Genomic DNA, 25,249 nt, shown 5'->3' with positions numbered 1-25,249 from the left:
GATTATCTCTATCCTAGGTACAAGGGTAAACGGGCATTAACACGTGTCAAGAACATCTAGGGAGACCCATAGGGTTTCCCCCAAAAAGTATCAAAACTGTCGATTTTGACAGGAGTGTCACCAGATTAACACTGTGTGAATCCGATGGCCTGGATAGAGATCAATTAAGGTCGTAGAAGTCATCATATTTACCCTATCCTATTGGTTGGACTACTTCCGATGACCTACACAGAAGTTTTATAACTTCGTGGGGGTTTTCCTTCTTGGGTCCATTTTCCAGGATTTGTTCTGTGGAGAATGTGGGCGGTCTTCTCACATTTAATTTGAGTAAATTTACTTACATTTTCACTTAGTCGTTTGAGAGATATAGTGAAAAAATGGTCAAAACTGTAACCTCCCAATTTGGTCAAGATGTCATCGGAGATTGGGTACCTTGCTTTGAGCTTGGGAAACACACAAGGGAGTGCAATGCATACCAACCCGACCATTGGGAGTCATCGGGGACGTAATCCTCCAACCCGATGAATCCATGGTTTGCCAATAAATTAAAAACCAAAATGGAAGGAAAAAGGGGTTTGGGAAGGTAGAACCTACCTTCAGTGGCAACTGGCATCACATACATAGCCAGGAGCTTCCCCTTCCTTCTTCTTCTTCTCCTTTTCCTTTCCTCTCTCCCTCTCCTAGGTTGAGTTCAGATGAGAACGAGCTCATTTCTCCCTTATATAGAGAGTGGCCTTAGGGCTTGTTTTCCTATGTGCTTGTTCAGGACCGCAACGGGTTAAGTTGTTGTTCGGCTCATGTGGGCCTACCATCCTAGACTTACAAGGTGTGAAGTTATGGGGAGAGGTGTAGTGTAGTGTGGAAGGTTGATTAGAGCTATTCACAACAAGCATAACGGGATCCACGTGCTTTTAAGCCATTTCAGTATAGCAAGCACCACAAGAAGGAGGTCACCAGATTGACGTGGTGTTTCCGATGGTCCTCCTAGTGCTGTGTTTGAAAGCCTTCTACCCTACTATTGCCAATCACTAAGGGTTCCTAGGGATGTGTGTAAGATCTTCCCAAAAATTTCCAACAAGCGAGGGGGTTCAAGTGGTGAGGTGCTAGGTCACTCACCTCTTAGGCTTAGAAGGCTTGAATCCCTACCAATGGTCTAGGTAAGAACTGCATTTGCAAGTAGGGTCATCCCTTCCCTTCAAACAATAGGTTGTTGCAACCCAGAACCCACTGGTACTTTTCATATTTGGTGAGAGCCATACTTCATTTGACCGTATTAGGGCACATGTGTAACATTCCCCCCATCTTATAAGAATTTAATCCTCAAAATTTTGCATACCTGGTAAGTCAAATAATCCAGGATTTTTCTTCTTCATCTCATCCTCTTGCTCCCATGCTTCTTACTCTAAGTGATTCATCCCCTGTACCTAGACGAAGGAAAGAGTACAATTATAGAGGGTGTGGTCCTTCCGATCGATAATCTTCTCAAGATACATGTAGAAAAAATCATCATCCAGCTCATATGGTATGTAAGTCAGTTAGTGAGGCGGGTTGGGTATATACTTCTTTAATATTGACACATGGAAAACATCATATGCAACATCCAACTCTGGCGGTAGTGCTATCCTGTACACTACTAACCTATCTGTGCCAACAATTCATATGGTCCCATAGACCTAGGACTCAAATTTCCTTTCTTTCCAAACTATATCACCCCCTTGACTTGAGAGATTCGCAAGACACTTTATCTCCAACTTCAAATTACATATGCTTTCTTTTAACATCCGGATAACTTTTCTATCTGTACTAAGCTACTTTAATTCTCTTTCTGATCACACCCACCTTCTCATTAGTGGTATTATAAAGTCCGGACCTATGATACCGATGGTATCTTGCTACTATTGTAGGAGAACTCGATAAATGAGATGTGCTCATCTCAACTGTAACTCTTATCAAGACAAAGGCCCGAAGTATGTCCTCTAAGGTCTGAATGGTCCTTTCTAATTGTCCATCAATTTGTGGTGAAATGTCGTACTGAAGTTCAGTTGTGTACCCATAGCCTTCTATAGGCATCCTCAGAATTTAGAGGTAAATCTAGGTACCCGATCAGAGATAATGCTAACCGATACACTATGCAGATGAACTATGTTGTCAATATACAAGTTGGTTAGCTTTTCCATGGGGAAGGTGACTTTCATAGGAATGAAATGAGCTTCTTTGGTCAAGTGGTCAACAATCACTCAAATGGCATCCATGCCCTTATTAGTGCGGGGCAATCCATTAGCAAAATCCATGGTGATGTTCTCCCATTTTCATTCCGGAATAGGTAGTGATTGTAGTAACCCATGGGGTCTCTACCTCTTAGCTTTGATTTGTTGGCAAGTGAGGCACCTAGATACATGAGTGGCTACATCATTCTTCATTCCCTTCCACCAGTAGGAACCTTTTAGGTCCTATACTTCTTGGTGTTGCCAGGGTGAATGGAGTATGGTGACTTGTGTGCCTCCCTCAAAACAATATCTCTCAAAATTACCATTTTTAGGCATGCACAATCTTCTCTTAAACATGAGCATTCTCTTATTAGTCAAGGTGAAATCTAGGTCCTTTTCTTTCCCTTCTTTGATGCCAGTTATCAATTTCTACAACTCCACATCAGTAACCTGAGCTACAGTGATCCTGTTCCCAAGGCTAGGCTACACCATCAATGTCGAAAATGGCAAGGTGACACATTCCACTAGTAGTTCCAAATCCAACTTCCTGGACTCTTCAATCAGATGCTCATTGGTTGTTAAGGAAATAAGAGTCAAGGTCTATGATTTTTTACTCAATGCATCGACTACTACATTAGCCTTTCCTAGATGATAATGAATAGTAATGCCATAATCCTTCATTAGTTATAACCAATGCCTTTGTCTAATATTGAGCTCCTTCTGGATAAAGAAGTACTTTAGGCTCTTATAGTCACTGTATATCTCATTCTTTTCACCATACAAGTAGTAGCGCCAGATCTTCAAAGAAATATCACGGCCGCAAACTCTAAATCATTGGGAGGGTAGTTCTTCTCATAATCCTTCAACTGGTGGGATGCATAAGCAATGAATTTCCCATCCTGCATTAGCACACAACCCAAACCTAATTTGGATGCATGCCTATACACAACCATATCTCCTGTATAGGTTGGAATAGTCAGAATTGGAGTTGATACCAATATCTGTCTCAACTCTCTTAAACTCTTGTCACATGCATCAGACCACTCAAATTTTATGCCCTTCCATTTCAATCAGGTCATCGGTGTTGAAATACGTGAGAAGCTCTCAATAAATCTTCTAGAGTATCTGGCCAATCTTAGAAAACTACGGATCAGCTGCACTCTTGGAGGTGTTCCATTCTTGTATTGCATTCACTTTTCTTGGGTCAAATTCTATAACCTTAAAACTCATAATTTTTGAACTTGGCATAGATTTGCTTCTCTCTTAGACGCGGTAATACAAGTCTTATGTGGATGACATATTCCTCTACACTCTCGAAATATACCAAGATATCATCAATGAACACAATCAAAAAATTATCCAAAACATTTTGGATTACCCGGTTCATTAAGTCTATAAATGCAGCCGATGCATTGGTCAATCTGAAAGATATTGCCAAGAACTTGTAGTGTCCATACTGAGATATGAAAGCCATCTTGCTCACATCACCACCCTTGATTCTAAGCTGATGGTAGCCTGATCTAAGGTAAATCTTGGAAAATACTTTAGCACCCAGCAACTGGTGAAATAGGTCATTAATCCCTGGCAAAGGATAGTTCTTAATGGTTAGCTTGTTAAGCTCCCAGTAATCAATGCACAACCTAACACTTCCATCCTTCTTCTTGAAGAATAGTACTTGTGCCCTCCATGGGGATCCACTAGGTCTAATGAATCCATTCTTTAAAAGATCTTGTACCTGTACTTGTAGCTCCTTCAACTATGTGGGGCTCATATGGTACGGGTTTTTTGACATAGGTGTTGACCCTAGGAGTAAGTCTATCATGAACTTTGTCTTTTGATCTGGTGGAAATCTTGTCCAATCATCCGAAAATACATCACGAATCTCCTTTACCACATCTAATTCGGTCAATAGTTTGACCTCTACCTCAGTATCCATCACAAGTAACCCTTACACACTTTATCTAGTAGCTTCTTCATATGGAGAGCTGATATAATGATCTTCTTGTGCTTCCTGGGTTTATCTCCCACAAAGGTGAACTCATTTCCATAACGGGTCTAAGGATAATCATCTTCTCTGTGCATAGCACATTGGCTCTATAAGCGGACAACCAGTCTATCCTTAAAATCACATCAAAGTTGGTCATGTCTATCTTGATTAAGTGTGGTATCATGTCATGACCACTAACAATTATTGTTCAAGGCTTATACACTGAGTCTAAACCGACTACACTCCCTATGGATGTACTAATTGCTAAATTGTGAGTTAAGGTCTTAAGTGAAATTCCCATATTGATAACGAATTCCGATGATACAAATGAATGAGATGCTCTAGAGTCATACAATACGAGAGTAGGCAATAATGAAATTAACAAGGTTCCTATTACCACACCTAGAGCAGCCTCTGCATCTTCTACAGTCATAGAAAAAAAACACGTGCCTGGGGCCTGTTGCCCTGTTATAACTGCACTGGATGATTGGTTGAGTAAGTCTACTATGGCCTAGGGGATAGAGTGTATGGTTCATCACCCAGTTGATGGTAAGGACATGCTCTAGCTAATCACAATGAAAACATTGAGGATTGGGCCCAACTAGTTGAGATACAACACTGGATTGAGAAGATTAGGAAGTCTGACTGCCTCTGGCCTCCTGAACTGAACCAATGTTGGACTGACATAAGACCCCCTGGAAGCTTTACTGATTCCCTTAAACTCTTGTGACCCCATTGTCTTGTTTCCTATACCCTGTTGTGTAGTGAAGTTATCTCGATGTCGATCCTCAGTAGATTTAGCCACTTGCACGATATAAGCATAAGTCTACAATTTTGGTGCAACTATTATTAACTGATGTTAGGCCTAAGCCCCTTTTCAAATTTCCCAGCCTTAGTCCTGTCATTTCTTTTATGCTCGAGAATAAAGTAGTGCAGCTCCTCATACCACTATTCGTACTCTAGCACTGATCTAGATCCTTAAACAATGCTGAGAACTCAGTCTCTCTCATGTCTCTTAAACTTTCTGGAAAGTAGTTTTTGAAGAACGTCTCCTTAAAATACTCTCATATGGGATTGGGGTTTGTAGCATTTATAATAGATTGGTGGACCTCCACCAAGAATCTGCCTCATTTTGAAACTGATAGCCTGCACACAATATCTTCTGTCCATTGGTGCAACCCATCACTGTGAAAACCTTTTTTATGCCTCAAATCTATTTTGTTGGTTGAAGTTGATCCTGGACAACTTTGGAGAAGTATGGAGGTTAGAGTCTCTCGAATTTCTTTGTCATCTCTGTATGATACATCCACATGTTCACCTATTCTGGTGGTTTGTCAGGTGTGGGCAGGGTAGCTAGGCTTGTATGTATCGGAACTGTCACAAGTAGAGTGAGAGCTACAGGAGGTGTATTTCTAGTATCCATAGCATCCAGGATGCAGGTAACAATCCCAACTATAAACTACATTTTCCTTTGCTCCATAGCCCATTATTGTGGCAACATCCTATGATGTAAGGACCGATGGGGCAACAAGTGCATTAGATGACCTACCTCTACATCATGTCAGGAGGTGGTGGATTCAAGTTGGATCGGGTTTTCTGACATAACATAATTCATGTTTAGGAATTTCCATTAGCCATCATAAATTCATAGATAAGCATGTCATATAGTTGCACATGTATAGGGGATGGGGCCCACATAGATCATGGTAGCAGAAGAAAATAAAAATAAAGTATTAGTATCCCATCAGAAATAGGTCACTAGAAGGACTCCATTGAATCCAGTGGGTTGTTTCCGGTGGCAGAACAAAAGCTGATTTTGCTCTAAAACTTTACCGAAACCAGATCACTAGATTGAGGGACCTTTTCACCAACTATTTCCAGTGAAACCCAGACTCACAATAAAAGGAGTCCGAGGGTAACTTTCACATTCCAAAACCTAACTTTTGCTATGGAGAAAAGGGGGAAGCAACCAAGGGAAGGTACTCTAGTCTTTTGTCGCCATTCTCGAGCCTTTATGTGTCTATTCTTCACCGTACACGTGTCCACAATGAGTTTCCCTATACTTTTAACCTAGGTTTTGAGATTTTTTCTGAAGTTTTCTTGTTCTAACTTATGTTTTGATCTCCAAAACCCTAGGTTCTCACTTTCTCGTGACAATGTTGTCATGCCGCACCTCTTCCCATTGTACGACTGTCAACCAACCGCCTGCTATTCTAGCCGAAGAGATGTATGTCCACCAATGGTTCCATTCAGTGGTGGAACAAGCCCGCTAGGATACTTTCAATGACATGTTGATCCTAGCAAGTATGTCCGAGCTAGAGATTTTTGACGGTTCCATATCCTTCAAAAGTTTGACGTGATGGGTTGGTGCCAAATCTTGAAGCCAGAGAAGCTGCATTACCTCAGGCTCATGAGGTATATCTTCTGCAACCTCCGATGCAAGAACCGTGGCACAGAGAATATTCACATTCTTCAAGGGTTAAGGACTTTAAGGGTGAAGGGGATCGATATCTCCTTCAACATGGTGGAGTTAGTCTACATTCTGAGTGTGGCCAATGCTGGAGAGTTGGCTTACTGTCCTCCAAGGATTACCTCAACTGACTTTCAAAACCTAGACTTCCAAGATGAGATAGACTGAATGTTGACTAGGGAGGAGTTTAGGTGGTGTCCCTCCACCAACTACTGTGCTACTCCGAAAATCATAAGCAGGATAGTGTAGCTAAACATCCTACCACTGAGGTCACTATGACGAGGTCTCCATCCTATAGGCATATGTGACTTACTGCGTCTACGTGGAGAGTTAACTTAACCTTCTCTATATCATCATGTGCAATATGTGAATAAGACTGAGGATCGATGGGCTAGAAATATATGCTATGGTAACTTGGTATTCAACCACTTCGGGGTGAATTATGAGAAAGAGGATGCTCTAGGGATAGATTTGTCAAACTTCAATCATGAGTCCCTTAAGAAGATGACCATCAACATCGATGAGACCACTAAAGAAGATGAAGATGAAGATGTGGGACTAGAGCAACAATAGCCTATGAATGTCGAGGGGAACCTCGAGGGTGCACTCGAACAAGATGATGTTACACTCCTAGGAACTTTCCACCACCACCACTAGGATTGGTGGGGACATCTGTGGCCTCTTCTTCTAGGGGACCACAAGAGTTTGGGTGGAATGACGTGGTTAGTACTCTAGATGTAACAACATTTTCAGGAGGGTGGACAGTCGGCTCAAGAGCATAGACTAGAGGTACTGCATCCTCGATGATAGTGTCATATCCCTCAAGGTATTGCATGCTCGATGATCTTGCCATGTCCCTCGAGAGGTAAATGAAGGAGATGGCCATGTTCTTTAGGATGCCTTTGGCACAACCAACAACACAAGCACCACCAGCACCACCACATTAGGAGTAATGGCATTAGGATGCCCACCAGCCTTAGGATTTTCCTTTCCTTGCTTTCCTGCATGACAAGCTTTTCTAGAGTGATTTTTTAGGTTTTATTTTTGTACTTTTCTTTTATGTTCCTACTTTCTTTCAACTATGCACTTTAATGAAGTTAGTTATGATTTCTTGCTTTCAATACTTATGTTTAGAAAAATGGATGTAAGAGTTTATGTATTCAAGTTCCTTATCAATGAAATGACTTTTATACCTATGCTTGTCTCCTATTTGTGCACTATTAATTGTTAATTGATTTAAGGTTTTAATTTCATCCTAATCCCTAATATCCTAAGGTTCAATTAGATTGTGAGATTCTAGTATCTTAGCGGGAGTTGGGTGTGATAATACCTACATCATCATATAAAAGTAACACACATGTGGTGTGAGCTCCAACTAGCTCAGTGAGGAATGGGGTTCAAGCAAACACATATGTACAGTCCGCGATGAGAGAATGATGCAATTCATTTTACTTTAAACCACTTAACATACAACTAAGTTGAGTCCTTGCTACTACGACGCATTAGGTTGTACACTTGGTCCCTGAAATCATATATCGTTCACTTAGCGATACAAACCCTAGTAGTGAATGGGAGCCTCTCGATCTTGGAATGTGACCATCGGTCACCCAGAAAACCCTAATTACCCCCTCTTAACAATCATGACACTGAAATTACTATCAGCCACGTTGGACTATTTTTTGCCTCCGGAAACAATCATATCGTATTGTGGAAGTGGCATTCCAGAAGAGTTCATCATATATACCATGGTTGGGTTATCCAACACCTCACCCCCTGTTGGTAAAGGATCGTAACATAAGGAAGGTGACCTAAACACAATATGCTATATGCCTTTCATAAAGATACAAGTAGTATAAAATATGATACCGAAATTACCATCAGCCACATCGCATCCATGTCCAAGCCAACGTAGCATATATACAATTGAGTATGGGATACCCAGTACTAGAATCACCATCAGTCACACCGTGCACCCATTTCCAACTATGGACATGGTGTATATGATATCAGAATTACCACCGGCCACATCGTAGCTAACTCCAATGCCCACTCAATATATGATGCAATCATCCTCATGCAGATTATTGTACTGGAACCACCTTGGCCACACCGGATCTCATCACACTTATACATTTCAATAGCAATTAAACATGCTATACAGTTCACATGTAGCATATAAGCAGTTGAATTAGCTAAACATAATTTTTATTGCATGCACGCTGTTTTGTAATGTTAAAACACTCCAAAAGAAAGTCAGACCAACATCACCTCGTCTGTAGACTAGACGGTTAAAATTTCCCAAGTTGTATACCTGATTCAGCCTCACCAAATTGTGATCATCTCTATCGTAGGTACAGTAAACAGGCATTAACACATGTCAAGAACATCTAAGGGGGACCCACAATGTTTCCCTAAAAAGTATTAGAACTGTCAATTTTGACAGTTCAAAAAGTGTTACCAAATTCAAGTTATTGGATTGACACTGTGTGAATCCTATGGCCTGGACAGAGACTCTCAGAAGTCACCAAATTGACCCTATCCCACATTAGGATTGTTGTCGGTGACCTACCCAGAAGTTTAACAACTTCGTGGGAGTTTGCCCGCTAGGGCCCGATTGTTAGGGTTTGTTCTATGGAGAATGTGGGGGGTCTTCCCACCTTTCATTGGTCCAATTTATTTACATTTCCACCAAGTTGTTTGGGAGATACAGTGAAGAAACGATTGAAACCATAACCTCCCTATTTGGTCAAAATGTCATCGGAGCTCGGGTAGCTTGCTTTGAGCTCTGGAAACACACGGTGGAGTGCAAGGCATACCAACTTGACCATCGAGAGTCATTGGGATCGAGGATTACCCCTCTAACCCGATGAATCCATGGTTTGCCAAGAAACCAAAAACCCAAATGGAAAGAAAAAGGGGTTGGGGAAGGTAGCACCTACCTTCGGTGGCAATTGGCAACACGTGCATAGCTAGGAGCTTCCCTTCCTTCTTCTCCTTCTCCTTTTCCTCTATTCTCTCCCTCTCCACATTGAGTTCAGGTGAGAAATGTCATTTGCTACCATATATAGAGTGGCCTTAGGGCCTATTTGCCTACGCGCTTATTCGGGATTGAAACAGTTTAAGCTATTGGTTGGGTCATGCGGGCCACCATTCTAGGCTTATAAGGTGTGCAATTCATGGGGAGAGGTGTAATCTAGTGTGGAAGGTTGATCAGAGCTGGCCACGATGTATGTAGTGGGACCCACGTACTTTTAAGCCATTTCAGTACAATAAGCACCACTGGAAGGAGATCACCGGGTTGAGGTGGTGTTTCAAGTGGGTAGGTTCCAGTGGTCCTCCCAGTGCTATGTTTGACATTCTTTTGCCCAACTATTGCTAATCACTAAGGGTTTGCCTAGGGATGTGTGTAAGATCTTCCCATCAATTTCCAACAGGTGAGGGGGTTCAAGTGGGGAGGTGCTAGGTCACTCACCTCTTAGGCTCGGAAGGCTTGAATCCCTCTGAGTGGCCCAGGAAAGAACTGTATTTGCAAGTAGGATCATTCCTTCCCTTCAAATAGTAGATTGCTATGATCTAGAATCCACTAGTACTTTTCACATCTGGCGAGAGACCAATCACAATAGTTCAATTTTTTTTACCGGATTAGGGCACGAGTGTAATTGGGAAAGTCTCATTTTAGATTTACATGATGTGTAATACAGGATCAATTTTCTTATCTGCTAATGGCTATGCCAAATGTGGATAGATAGATTAGTGGTGGCTTGGGTTTGAGGGCTTTTATGTTACTATTAGAATCATTTTTTTTTCCATCCAAAAATCCCAAAACATAAAAAGTTGTTTTTGACTCAAAACTAGTTCTTTTTTTTTTTTAAACAAAAGCATTACTCATAAAAACAACAACAACAACAACCATAACCTTATCCCAACTATATAGGGTTGGTTACATGGATCCAATAGAAAGAAGTGGAAGGTATTAAAGAAAACTGAGGGGGTAAAAGAAGCAAAAGGAGCAGTAAAACACGAAGTTAGAGCAGCGTCTTATGAACATTCCCTAAAAGGGGTCAGATACACAAGTCTTTGTCCTCCAAACAGCTCTATCTGCAGTCATACTTGGGTTGAGCCCAAGCTTTTGCATGTCTTTTCTTATCACTTCTCCTATAGTCACTTTAGGTCCGCCCTTTCCTATTACACCCGTGCCCCAAAGCCCAGGCTAATTTCAAGTTTTGGACATAGGTAACAACCACTATTAACTTGTGGATCTTCCCAGCTCATTACATGGAAGGGCTACAAGCCACTGAAGGAGTTAGGGTAAGTACTCTTCTAGTGAAGAGAATTTTCCCGAATCTTAATAGTGAAATGTACAAAAAGGTGGGGCCCACACACTGGAAACACCTTGAGAGGGCCCCACTCAACATAATGATCCATTTCTACTCATAAAGGACTAATTCAGCCTTCACCGACTGATGAGTAACAACCGGTAAACACCCTACTGTGAACGTACTAGCCAAAATCGGGTTATTTAGCCGTGGGGCCGAGGCCCTCACACCCGTGCACCTCAAACAACTTTCAATAGTTGGGACAACCTATTAAGGAATGGATTAATGTATCGGGACACCCCAAGGCAGGCCCATTATCCCAAATTATAATTTAAACCGGTAAATGGTAGAAACCCATTATTTTTCCAAACAACTCTTAGGCAACTTAAGTGACTATAAATAGAAGCCTTTGCCATTCATTTCATTCCTACCAAATTAAAAGCAATAGAAGGGAGAAAGAAGAAGAAGAAGAAGAAGGAGAAGAGCAAGGGTGGAGGAAGAAGAGGGGAGCACCTACCCATTGAATGTAAGTCTCTCTCTCTCTCTCTCTCTCTACCTTCTAGGTAGTTGTCTCTCTCTCTCTTCCATTTCCATTCTTTATTAAGCTATGTAAGGGAACCCAACCGAATTCCACCTCCCCACTAACCAAGCCTACAAATTGGGAGGGGAATTTGATGTTGGAGACTTGCCTTAGCAAGATCAATGGTTTAATTTGAGCCCATGAATCATCCTTAGTTAAATCCCCACTTCAAACCCCCAATTTGGGCAACACAAAACCTAGATATGGAAAAATTGTCCAAATTTCCTAAAACGCACCTCCCTACTTGTCAAAACTACTAATTGGGAGGGGGATATGGTGTAGGAGACTTACCCTAGCAACGTTGGTGGATCAGTTTTAGTCTTTGAACCTTCCTTTAGAAAATCCCCACCTTAAACCCCAAGTTTGGGTAACTGAACCCTAGAAATGATGGTTTTGTCCAAATCCTCTACACCCCACCATTTAAACAAAAAATTTGGTTGGGGAAAATGAACAAATACATGAATGGTGGTTTGGAGTGACTACATAAGCTATTGGTGGTCATTACATGAACCCTAACCGATTTTCCCCAATTTTGGTTAACCTAGACTTTTACAATTAGGTATTGGTATATCTTGTGACTCCATGTTGAAAAAACTCACTAATTACACTAAACTCAAGCTAGGTGTAGTGTGTGAGGGTTCCCTACATGCAAACCAACCTTGGGATCTCAAGACCTAACTTGTAAACTATACAAAATAGGGAGAAATGGGAAATGAGGTTTGAAATGATACTACACATGGAACCACACACACTAAAGCAAACAAAGGGACCCACGTGACCTGTGGAGCAAATCTGGGTAGAGAAATCCTAGTTCTTGCATCACCAGTCGATGGTCATTGGTGGATGGACATTCACCAGTGAACCTCCCAAAAAGGGGTTCTTAAACCCATCTTCTTTAAACATGTACCTTAGGTTCAAAACCCCCTATGGTTGGCTAATTTGCTTAAAAACCCTATGTATCCTAGGAGAAGAACCAAGAAGTGACAGGAGCACATGACACGAGACTGTTTACTATATACCAACATCTAGGACTCGAGGTGAGGGGATTTGTGTGACTTTTATGGAATGCTTATGTTATGATGCATACGTGGATGAGCATGTCATTTGCATATTATAAATATTTTATTTAAGTGAATGTGTATGTTGCATAATGATATGAGTTGTGGATACATATGAGTGTGTGACTGGGATGCAACATAGCCAAGGTTGTGGGACATTCCGGTTACTGAGGTTGTGGGAGATGCCGATACTACATGCCCAGGGTTTGTGTGTGTGTGTGTGTTGATAAATGGGATGCAGCATGGTCGAGGTTGTGGGACATTCCGGTACTGCATGCCCAAAGGTGAGAGGCCTGTGGTTATGGTTGTGGGTGCAGCATGGCTGAGGTTGTGAGACATTCTGGTTACCAAGGTTGTGGGACATTCTGGTACTGCATCCCCAAGTATGATCATTGTGTATTTGTAATGTGACTCATACTATGATAGAATGCATTGGGTTAGGATAACCACCTTGGTGCTACAACCCTTTCCAATAGGGGTTTACGTAATGGCTAATCCTACAGCCCGATGGACCAAGGTTGGGGGAATTTTTAGTGACCGAGGTGGGGGGTACCGATGTTGTGACAAACCCTTCATCCCATGTTGTATTCAGTAAAGTGGTATTATGGGGGATTATTAATGGGGGTTTACAGGGTGATCAATGGATTTTTCGGGACCTTTAGGCTCTTGACTCGCAACTAGCATATATCACTGGGTGACCGATGGGTTTTTTCCAGGACCAGGGATATCCCCTATGTTGCAGTAGCACTCAGACCCTTAATTTCAAATTAGTTTTGTTGATAGGCTTGTATGATATAATCTGAATCATAACTGCATTTATCTTGTTGGGATTGAACATTTATATTTATCTTTGTTTCATTTTATAGATTATTATGATTGCTTGTGTGCTACCTCTCACTGGGCTTCGTGGAAGCTCATCTTCGTTGTTGTCCCCTTTTAAATGTTGATTCAGGGAACCATTTAGAGTGTGTACCTGAGGGGCCAACTCTCTATAGAGGTGACCTCTAAGATGAGGAGCTTGCTACGCATGAGGACGGTTGCATGTGTGATGACTGTGCATTCGGAGCACCATGAGGATGAGAGTATCATCTTCTATTTTTGATTCTTTTGTAGTTATCAGATGTAGTCCTAGGGGCATAACTGTAATTATATTTTTGTTGTGAAAAATTTATTTTGTTAGATATGATAAATATCATTAGACATCACCAGTTGTTTATGTTTTGATTATTAATATCTATGTGATTGTAGAATCATTTCTTATCTTTATGAACTTAAAATATTGCATCATGGATCCTAAGTGGAGGAAGGGTGTGACATTTCCTCTCTTAGCACCTTGTATTAGAATCTGGTCAGTCCTTCTTACTGGTGCATCCCTGGGTCTCCATTGGATATGTCTATACTACCTTAGGCAGTTCTCGTGGAGTTTGTCTTGGATTGGTGTGACCCCCAAATTGGATCTGATATAATCATTTCTCATTCTATCTCTTCTTGTCTTACCACATATCTCCCTCAGCATCCTCATCTCTACTACACCCAAATTTTCTACATTATTCTTTTTAACTACCTAGCATTCCGCCTTGTGAGTCATAGCTAGTCTTATCACCGTCCTATAGAATTTTTCTTTAAGTTTAATAGGTATAGTTTGTCACACAACACTCCTGTAGCACCTCTCCATCTCATCCAACCTGCTTTAATTCTATAGGAGACATCATTCTTTATATCCCCCTTGTTTGAGATTTAAGAGTAACTGCAAGCATACAGATTAGTGTAGTTATGAGTCGAACACAAGGAGGGCAGCCACTTTATTTTTGACTTCTTTTAGTAATACGAAAGTGTATCGATTAATTATAGTGATCTACTTCTAACTACCGCCCTAAAACAAATGCATCTAAAAGCATCCTAACCAACATATCTAGGGAAATTAGAATTGCAATTGAAATTAAAAACCTAACCATTCACATTTAACCCTAACCATTCATCATCTAAGAATTTAAATACTCAAAGTAAATAAATAAAATGCAAGAAAAAAGTGCTGAAATAAAATAAATAAAATAAAATAAAAAGGGAATAAAGTTAGAGAGAGGCACACAAGTAGGTATCTCTACTTAGCCCGAGGGATGCACCATAAATAATACGAGCTTCCCTACTTGACCAGAGAGTACTCTTACAAGGGGTTTTCTACTTGGATTTAGGGAAAATGATGCAATATAAATAATCAAAGTAAAAGGATGGTTCCATGGCTAGCGAGGGGCAAAGCCAACACATGCATCTAGCCAAGGACCTTGGGAGAAAGGGAAAGCATCAAAATAAAATAGAAAATTAAAATCCTAAATTAAGAATAAATTGGTAGTAAGAAGAGTGAATGAGAGGGGGGATGAGAAGAGTACAGATGAGCACATTTATGTGTAAAATCTAAGTAGTAAAGCATGCATTTTTACATATTTAGAATGGAGCTACCTTGGGTTTTACTCTCTTTTTGCAGGTTTTGTATTTTAAAGGCCTTAAGCATTATTGGGCGTCATATCTCGCCAACAACAACTACCTAGTGTAGTTGGTGAGCTATGGTGTGCAAAATTCCCTTGCTCACTAGGAGGTCTAAAGTTTGAATCTCATGGTTGTTTTTATTTTTTGGAGAATTTTGTTAAAGATTTTTTACTTTTCACTATGGAGGGGATTTCCACATCAAATTATAAGATTATCCAAATCTTCAAAGCAAGGAAAATCGTGGGAGGGGTTTCTTGCGTAAGAAGAGAAAAAAAAAGGAAAGAAAAAAAGGGAGAAATAAATCTTGTCCAAATCTTCTCTCTCCTCCACATCTTCACCAGAAGATTGTCTAAATCACACAAAGCAAGAAGGAAAATCATCCAAGGGAAAGAAAAGAAAATTGGCCAACAAGGGTTGTGCGCACGATTTATAGAGAGAAAAAAAGGAAAGAAAATAAGCAAAAAAATTATAAGAAATTTCTCCAATTTTATTTTTCTTTTCTCTCTCCTCTACCTTAGCACTTTTGGTCTCAAAAGATCTCACTTACTAGTTGTGGATTTTTTCTTTTAGGAAAGAGAAATTTGTTACCCTACCTCCCCATTCCCTATAAATACAACTCATTTAAGAGGAGGAGAGACACTTCATTCTTCTTCTAGGATTTTTTTTAGTTACTCTCTCTCTCTCTCTCTCTCTTTAGTTTTAGTTCTTCTTTGTTTTTTGCTTTAATCACTTTTGTAATAGCTTTTTATTTCAATTACTGAAAGCACTCTTTTATTTTATTCAGCCTTTTATGTTTATGATTTTTGCAATTGAATTGTAATTTTTAAGTTATAGTTCTAGGCTTAGATCTAGGTGACAAGATCACGAGCCGTGGAGCATCTCTTTTTCAAGTTTAGTTTTTTTTTCAAGATTTATTTTCTTTAGGCCTAGAAATTTCAAATTTGATTCATTCCAAATCTAGTTTTTAGGGTTGGCAGTATCTCAAATCACCCAAGCTTTCAAGTTCAAGCATTGATTCAGGTAGGTAGGCTTCTTCAATAGTCTTCTCTCTCCCTTCTCATTCCCTCTTCTGACTATCCTTTCTTTCTTATTTTAGGATTTTAATTTCAGTCGTTACATTATTGCTATCCCTTTCCCCCAAGGTTCATGGCTAGTGTATGTGTTGGCTTTGCCCTCCTAACCATAGAACCATCATTTTATTTTTTTTATTTTAATTGCCTCACTCTCCCTAAAGCCAAGTAGAGTAACTCTTGTAAGAATGACTCTCTGGTCAAGTAGGGAAGCTCATATTATGATACATCCATTGGGCTAAGTAGAGAAACCTACTTGTGAGCCTCTCTCTAGCTTTATCCCCTTTCTTTTACATTATTTTTATTTCAGCATTTTTTTTCTTCATCGCTTTTTAATTGCGTGGATTGTTTGTTTTTAGTTATTTATTTATTTATTTATTTTTAATTGCGTGACTTACGTATTTAAATTCTTAGATGTCGAATGGTTAGGACATTATTTTAGATACATATGTTTAGGATGGTAGTTAGAAATAGATCATAACCATTAATCGGTTCACTTTCATATTATTAAAAGAAGCCAAATATTAAGTGGCTGCTCTCCTTGTGTTTGACCTGTACGCTTGCAGTTACATTTTAAATCCTAACAAGTTTTTGGCGTTGTTGCTGAGGAGATAGTTTTATGTTATTTTTCGCTTTCTTTTGGTAATCAGAGTACTTTGTTTGCTTTGTTTTGTTTTTGTTTTTAGTTTTCTTCTATTGAATTCCTAAGAAGAACAACTTGCAATAATAGTTGTATTGATGGAGGTCACCAAGCCTCACAGTATGATAAAGATGGGTATTGTTCTATAGCAGTACCTTAGGAATTGACTGAGCAACCACGGATCCCTATCGGTAAGCTCCCAAAAAAATCAAAAAAAAAAAAAAAAATTCTTTCCATTCTTTTATACTTGTCTTACTCTAGTTGTGGGTAGTTTTCTGTTACATGAGTGTTAGGTGGGTACGTAATACTAAGAATCGGTTAGAAAGAAGAGATCTAACAAGTAATGACCTTATAGGTTTGCTCTCTTTAAAACCTTTGAATATGGGAGACCAACAGCAAAATCCTCCCCCTAAATCTTTGAAAGATAGGTTCTATCCTGCTAAAATAGCCCAACCTTTTTGCATAATTCTACCACAAGCCTAGGGCAATAATTTTGAGCTCAAATCTCAGTACATCACTATGTTTCCCCACTTCCATGGACTGACCTCTAAGGATGCATACCTATGTGTTCTAATTAAGATCCAGCAGCTTTCTAATGATGCTATTAAGCTTAGGTTCATCACTTTTGCATTAAAAGACCAAGCTAAGAAGTGGTTGTATGGGTTACCCACAAATTCCATAACCACATGGGTGAAATTCATAGTTTCCTTCCTCAAGAAGTTTTTCCTAACTCACAAGACCAATAAGCTTAAAAGTGATATCCTTCAGTTTAGGAAAAAGGCTAGTGAGTCCTTTTCTAAACTTATAGAGAGATTCAAGGATCTACTCCAAGAATGCTCTCACCATGGCCTAGACTTATGGCATTTATGTCAAATAATTTATGAGGGTATTGATTACCTAACTAAACAAATGATATAGTCTATATGCCCTGAGGGATTCATATCCTTTATAGATGAAGGAAAGGTATGGAAATTCTTACTTGACTTAGCTGACAAAACCCGTGAGTGGGAATCAACCCAAGAGAATGAAAGAACCATAGGAGGAAAATGATATTTTGTGGATGGGATAGTAGCCAAGGAAGCCCATTTGGATAGCCTAATTAAGAGGATTAAGGCTATTGTTCCTAGAGAGCCATCATCAGTCAATTTGGTTAAGATGTGTGCTTGGTGCCAATCCCCTGGACATGTCATAGAAGAATGCCCCAATTCTAATGATAGTGTTAATGTCTTATATCAGAATAATCCATATAGTAACACCTACAATCTAGGATGGAGAAATCACCTAAATTTCCCCTGAAATTAGGGCAACCAAGCAGGGCCTTCAAATTTTCATAATCACGGTCAACTTAGACCCCAAAGGCCGCCCTTTGTACAACAATCTTTTTCCCAAAATACTTTTCCTAGGCCAAATATAGGACCTTAGGCTAGTTTTCCTAGGGTCCCTCTTTTATCATCATATCAGCAACCCCCTGGGTTTACCAACACTGGAGAGGCAAGTAGAATAAGTGATCTGGAAAAAAATATGGCCCTCCTTATAACAAGCCATCAAAATCTTATGAGAGAACTCACTTAAGTTATCTCAATTATGCGTTAGGGGGATAAGAAAACTTTACCCAGTTAACCAGAGCCTAACCCTAGGCATCATCAGCGTATTAGTTCACAAGCACCAACTAATGCACCACTGAATATAGTTGTTACACCCGTGCCCTAATCCGGTCTAATTTGAACTGTGTTACAGGCCTCAAATCGAAGATTTAAACTATGATCGGGTTTTGGCTTGCTGCAGTGCATTATCAAAGGAGAAGGGATGACCCCACTTGTTTGTGTATTTTGTGCCTATCTAACTAGAGGGGATTCATACCTTTTGATTCCAGACGGTAAGTGACCCGACTCCCCATACTTGAATTTTGACAAGCATAAAAAAATTGCCAAATGGCCTTGAGTATGTCCGAGGGAATTCACCCATGCAAGACTAGCCATGGGACAGCAGGATATTAAGACAGCAAGCTATCTTGACCACTGAAAACATACCAGTGGACTAGTGCCTATTTTCGGTGGGTTGATAGGCTGCTATCAGGGTTTAGATGACCGTGGGTCCCGCCACTAGCATCATAAATGGTTTCAGATGATCCCAAATCATCCTCCACACCTTCCTCATGACATGAGCACTTAATGGACCTAAATGGTGGGGTCTTCATGCCCCGAAATTCATTTTAACCCGATTGGTCCAAAAGGGGTCCAACCCAAATAGACCCTAAGGTCCACTTCAGTTATAAGTTGGGAAATGAGGATTCATTTCCTTATTTTCCTTGTGTGCAACGTAGGAGATGAGAGGAATAGGAGAGGAAGGAAGGAGAAGAGGAAGAAGAAGAAGGTTGGAGGCTTACCTTGGTGTCGATTGCCACCAAGTTGTCGGAATCACTACTGGAGGTAAGTACACTCACTTCCACCACTCTCTCTCTTCATTTTGACCTAGACAAAGCTAGGTATGGATGGAATCTTAGTGTACAAACCATGTTAGGGTCGTAGAATGCGTGTTCTACCCTCCTGGTGTTGTTGTCAAGCTCGAACAAAGCCCTGTGAGCTTCTGGAACATGTATTGCCAAAAGACTAACTAGGCTTCGATCGTTCGATCGACATATCTCCCAAATGGCTTGATGGATCGGGATTTTCTTGGCTTCGAATGATGCTAAGAACATCCCCTACAAACTTCACGAAACAAATCCTGATGATAGGGCCTGAGCTAGAAAGCCCCAAAATAGGTAGACTGCCCTGAACCACCACTGGAAATAGCCCACCGGATCCACTAGGTTTGCTTCTGGTGGCATGTTTCTAGTGTTCAAATAAGCCTTATGTGCTCTCTTTCTTCCCCATCAGAAATAGGACTGATATTTCTGGTGGAAATGCCCTGTTTCTGGTGACAGTACTGTCACTTGGGGACAGTGTCTGTACCCTTTGGGGGTGAGCCATGTGGGTCCCTCTTGATATTTCTGACGGATACTGATGTACAATTCCCTTTGTGTCTGAGACAGTGATGAGCATGTGCCCCAAAGCTAGAATTGATTTGATCGATCGGTGGCCGTACTTGAACCCCGAACGCACCCGATCGTAAACCAGGTGAGGGATGGACTGTGTTTATTTTTAGAATGTTTATTATTATGAAATTGATCATGCTTAGAAGTATATATTTAATTGCAATTGCTTAAATGTGATGATGATATGTTACATTTGTCATTTTACGAGTATGATATGAAATGTATGGGGATGTATGACGAGATCCAGTGTGGCTGAGGTGGTACCGGTACTGTGATCGCAGTGTGTTTAGTTGTGTGTGTGGGACGAAATCCGACGTGGCCGAGGTGGTACCAGTGCCATGATTTCCTTGTGTATGTTGCATTCATGCATTAATTATGTGCATTAGAGTTAATTATAGTCATGGATTACACTTGGTGGCCAAGGTCTCACTGGTATCATATAACCCAGGACTGAATTTGGAAATAGATGCGCTTCATGGCCGATGATCAGTACCGGTGTCACGTAGTCCATGTGTAACTATGATATATGTATGCTAGATTAGGTAAATGGCCTCAGGTTTTATTTTGTGGCCAAGGTCTCGCTGGTATTGTGTACCCGAGATTGTATTTGGAGATGGATTACACTTTGTGGCTGAGGTCTTGCCAGTATCGTGTAATTCATACTAACTGTATCACTATGAAGGCATGTAGTGTATATGTGGTTAAGTATTACTCCCTATGCTACGAACACTTGCCAACAGGGGTTGAGGTATTGGATAACCATTGTGGTATGTTTGATGTGCCTTTCTGGAATGCCACACCCGCGGTACGATGCGATTGTTGCCAGAGGCAGGAACTTGTCTGGCGTGGCTGATGATGTATCAGTGCCGTGACTACCAGGAGGGGGTTATCAGGGGTTTACTGGGTGACCCATGGACACATACGGGGACCAATAGACATCTATTCATGGCTAGGGTTTGTATCCTTATATAGTCGATGGTGGTTCTGAGACGAAAGATACAACCTAATGCGCCATAGTAGCATTTACCAGACTTAGTTTGTATTGTTAGGTGGATAATAAATAAATGAACTGCATCATGACCATCATCGACTATGTGTATAATTTTTGCAATCATGCATCATAAATTATTATTACTATTTCTTGCTTGGATGTGCTTGACCCCACCCCTCACTGAGCGAGTTGGAAAGCTCACCCCACTTATACACCCCTTTTTAGATAATGATGCAGGTATCATGGTGCCAATGGCGGGTGACCTAGTATCTTCTGGGTCGGAGTATGGTGTGAGTGACTGGTGGATGCCAGAAGCGAAGGAGCATGATTAGGACTATGCTTGCGACCACTGTGCTTATGCTGCACCGTAAGATTGTACATCATACTTTGATACATTTGGGTATAAATTTGGATTGTATATTTTTTTTTGAGATTATATTATATGTCATGGATGAATGTAACAGAATAAATCGATTATTGCTATTATATTATCATTAGATGTTTCCCCATTTTATTTATAATTCCGCTACTATACTCTGATTCCACTGCTTATGTTGGTTTGTGATGTGAGATTGTGAAAATATTAAGGTACTACTATCAGAGATCCTTGTAGGTTTGTAAGATAGGTACGTGTCTTACTCACACTGCCGGTGTTCCTAACAGTATGTTGGGTCTACTAGAAATGGGGTGTGATAGCTATGGTATCAAAGCGCGAAGCTCTGCCTTAACTCACAATCTCAATCGAACCATGACTTGGGGAATTTAGAATTAAATAAAAATCTCAAGATGAAAATAATAGAAATTGCACAATTAGGAGACAAGTATAGATGTTAAAGCCGTTACATTATATTAGAGAACTTGAATACACAGCTTACACTTTTCATAAGAAAAATAAAGTATTGAAAGTAGGAAATCCTAACTAGCCTAAGTCTAAGAAATTAAACAACTAAAGCAAATGACAAAATGAAAAAGTTTAACTAAACCTAAAACATCAAACTCAAATAAAAACATGGAATGGGGAAAGTCCTAAAAACTACAGTGGAAAACATACCACTACCCTTGCTATTGCTGCTGGTTCTATCCTTAGCCCTGAGTTTGGTTCGAACCATGCATTCCTGGTGGAGGCACCGGAATACCAAGATGGAAGACCATCACCTGAATTTGTGCCTCTAGAGAGGCCACTCTATTGTCCATAAGACAATGGGTCCTGTCTATGCTGTTGAGGCGGTCATCGATACTTCTCATCAGAGATGTGGTGGTGTTTAGGCGGCCATAACATCATGAGACCGTAAGGCCTTGCACCACTAGTGCCCCAAGAAGTAGAAGCAGTCATAGAACCCATATTCTAGGGATCAAGTGGTGGAGCCTCACCAACCTCAACAGCTTCTCCTCCTGTACCACCAACACCTCCACCAACATCACTGGCATCGCTGCCGACATTATTGGTATTGCCACCCTCTACATCCATAGGCTATTGACCCTCTTTTGGAATAGAAGTCACCTCCCTTAGATCTATGGTCATCTTCCGTCGAGAATCTTGGTTGAAGTCTGTGACCTCTTCACCCAAGTGTGCCTCTCCCTCCAAGTCCACTGCAAAGCGACGGAAGATGTCAGTAAGTATTCTTCCATATCACAGGCTTCCCGCTCGACGATCCACTCCTTCGGACCGAAGTACCATGGTCCACATAAGGAGATAAGGAAGACGTATCTGCACATCCATATACATGTAGTAGGTCACATAGGCTTGCAGTGTGGATACCTCATCATAGTGTCCACAAGTGGGGAGGACATTCAACTGAATCGCACAGCAGACGACCTTTGGAGTAGCAAAATAGTTGGCTGAATTGTTCCATCCTTTGGCCTCCTTAGTCAGCATGTCGTTTATCTCTTGAAAGGTATCGGCACTCTGGAATTCATATACTGGAGTTCGAGGCGGGTAGTACACTAGGTCACCAGCATTGTTGACCATCAGGATATTGGCCAACTACCCCATGTCAATGGAGATCTCCACCCCCTTCATATAGGAGGTGATCTACATCTTTTTTGTACCGTGGTTCACACATTGCAAGTTGGAGTAGAACAACCTGACCAATGTAGGGTAGTAGTACTTGTTCGATTTTAAGATATGATACCACCCAACCTTGTCAAACCATTGACAAAGATGGAATGCACAGAAGTCATTGGTCCTCACATAGACTCCCGAGTCCACATTACGGTGCTCGAAGAGTTCTCAATGGTCTCGCTTGTCTACAGAGCAGAACAAGATTGGGTTGAACTGAGCAATGGCACCTTGCTCCTCTTGTTCAACAGCACGTCGAGTACATACACAGCATCCAGACATCGTTACAATATGATTCCTAAGGATTTAGGATGAAAAACCAGATTCAATGGCTGAATGTAAAGCTCACAAAGAAGAAAATCACAAAACTAGGTTACAAGGAGGAGGAACATACCTTTGGTTCGATGTGGCACCAATTGATCATGAAATAGTGAAAGGAAGGTAGGGAACGGGTTGCAAAGTCCTCCTTGGCTGTTTCCACACCTTTTCCATAAGTTAAAATAGGGTTTTGTACAATAAAACCCAAACCCAAGCCTATTTATAGCCGTTTTGGTGCCACCGGAAACATTAAGCATGCTTCCAGTGCCTGTTTCTGGTGAAGTGAAAATTCACATTTTGCTCTCTGTTTTTCCTACCAAAAATAACACTGATATTTTTGGTGAGAGGTCTCCCTGTTTTCGGTGGACTAATTTGGAAAATAAATTATTTAATTTTTCTAATCTAAATTTTTATTTTGTTACTTTGATGGTGTGCCCCTTTGGGATACATGCACAATCGGATCCTAATATGTGTGGACCCCACTTATGCATGCCCTAACCTTAATTTTACCTATCGTATATGTGTGGGACCCACTATGCATGCATGTGTTCCAATTACATGTAACCTTGCATATGCATGTGCACTAATCGGATTCCTCCACATGAGTCATATCATGTCGAAACACCTGATCCTGATCCTAATCACGCTCGTCACCTCCTGCTTCCCCTACACGAAATTGGGGTAGACCCCACAATGCGCTTCCATCTCCGTCGATACTTATAACCCAGGATGTGGCATCCATCATGGATAACATGATGCGGGGAGTTGAAGAAAGGCAAAACCAGTTCATGGTCAGGATCGATGATAGGATCCAAGCGACAATGGAAGCTTGTAATGCATCACCTGCACCGCCCACACCTCCTACTCCACCGGTACCCATTCCAATACCCGCTGGATCGGCTACCCTTCAAACATATGGTGGGGCATAAGTGCATGGATAGGTGCAAGACCCGATGCCAGATCAAGCCCATGTAGAGGGCTGGACAGACTTGACAAAAATGATGGAGAATTTTCAATGTCTTAGGCCCCTATTCTTCTCAAAGGTGGGCCAAGACCCGTTGTATCCATCAAGATGGATGGGTGGAATGGAGAAAGTTTTTAGACTAATGGGTTGCACTGATGTGCAAAAAATTTTTTGTGCGGGATATCAGTTATAGAATGAAGCGGATGATTGGTAGAGTGCCACCGAGCCTATTCTGAGGGCTAATAACCCAAACCCCACTTGGGCAGACTTCAAAGGGGCCTACTTTGAGAATTATTTTTTGGAAACCTTTCAGGATAGGAGAGAGAGTGAGTTCTCTCAGTTGGTTCAAGGTTCCCGGTCTGTGCTCAAGTATCAACAACACTTCGAGGAGCAATTCCATTTTTCTCTTAAGCATCTCAGAGGTGATAGAGCTAAATCAAAGAAGTTTGAGAAAGGGTTGAGGCTAGGTATTGGGTCAACCATTGTGGGGTTGAAACTACAGACCTATGCTGAGCTAGTCCAAGTGGCTAAATCTATTAAAGATCGGCATAGAGACAACTTCACAGCCCAGCAAGGGATGGGAAAGAAGCCAATGGGATCTACTAATTCTAAGGGAGGCAGCAAACCTTTTTGAGTGCCCTATGTTAACCCAACTTTAGTGCAATTCAGGAAGCATGATGCTAGTCAGACTTCCCAGTCCTCCCGATCTAGTGCTATATCTCAGTCTTTGGGATCAAGCCCGAGATCCTTTCATTGTGATCAGTTGGGCCACATGGCGAGGACATGCCCCCACCGAAGGCCAGGTGATGCACCCTACACTATGCCACCTAGACCCAAGTAGACATATTCAGCCCCTAGACCAGCACAACCCCTACAGGACCAGAGACCACAGAGCAGAGTGTTTGCTATGACTGCAGAAGATGCTGAAGCTGCACCCAGTGTAGTGACATGTACATTATTGATATCATTATTGCCTACACATGTGTTATTTGACTCAGGAGCCTCACATTCATTCATGTCACCAACATTTGTGAAGAAGATGATTGTTCTACCCAAGGGACTGACTCAATG

At 41.0% G+C, this 25,249-nt stretch overlaps 1 non-coding gene across 1 annotated transcript; it reads right to left on the bottom strand.

The window, feature by feature from the left end:
- Nucleotides 1-17,556: 17,556 nt before the first annotated feature.
- On the bottom strand, nucleotides 17,557-17,663 carry LOC122092501. Its single transcript, XR_006144163.1, has one exon. It is a non-coding gene; the product is annotated as a small nucleolar RNA R71 (small nucleolar RNA).
- Between the last annotated feature and the right edge of the window lie 7,586 nt (nucleotides 17,664-25,249).

Source organism: Macadamia integrifolia, chromosome 10 (assembly GCF_013358625.1).
Source record: "Macadamia integrifolia cultivar HAES 741 chromosome 10, SCU_Mint_v3, whole genome shotgun sequence".
NCBI lineage: Eukaryota > Viridiplantae > Streptophyta > Magnoliopsida > Proteales > Proteaceae > Macadamia > Macadamia integrifolia.
This window is presented reverse-complemented; position numbering and strand designations above follow the sequence as displayed.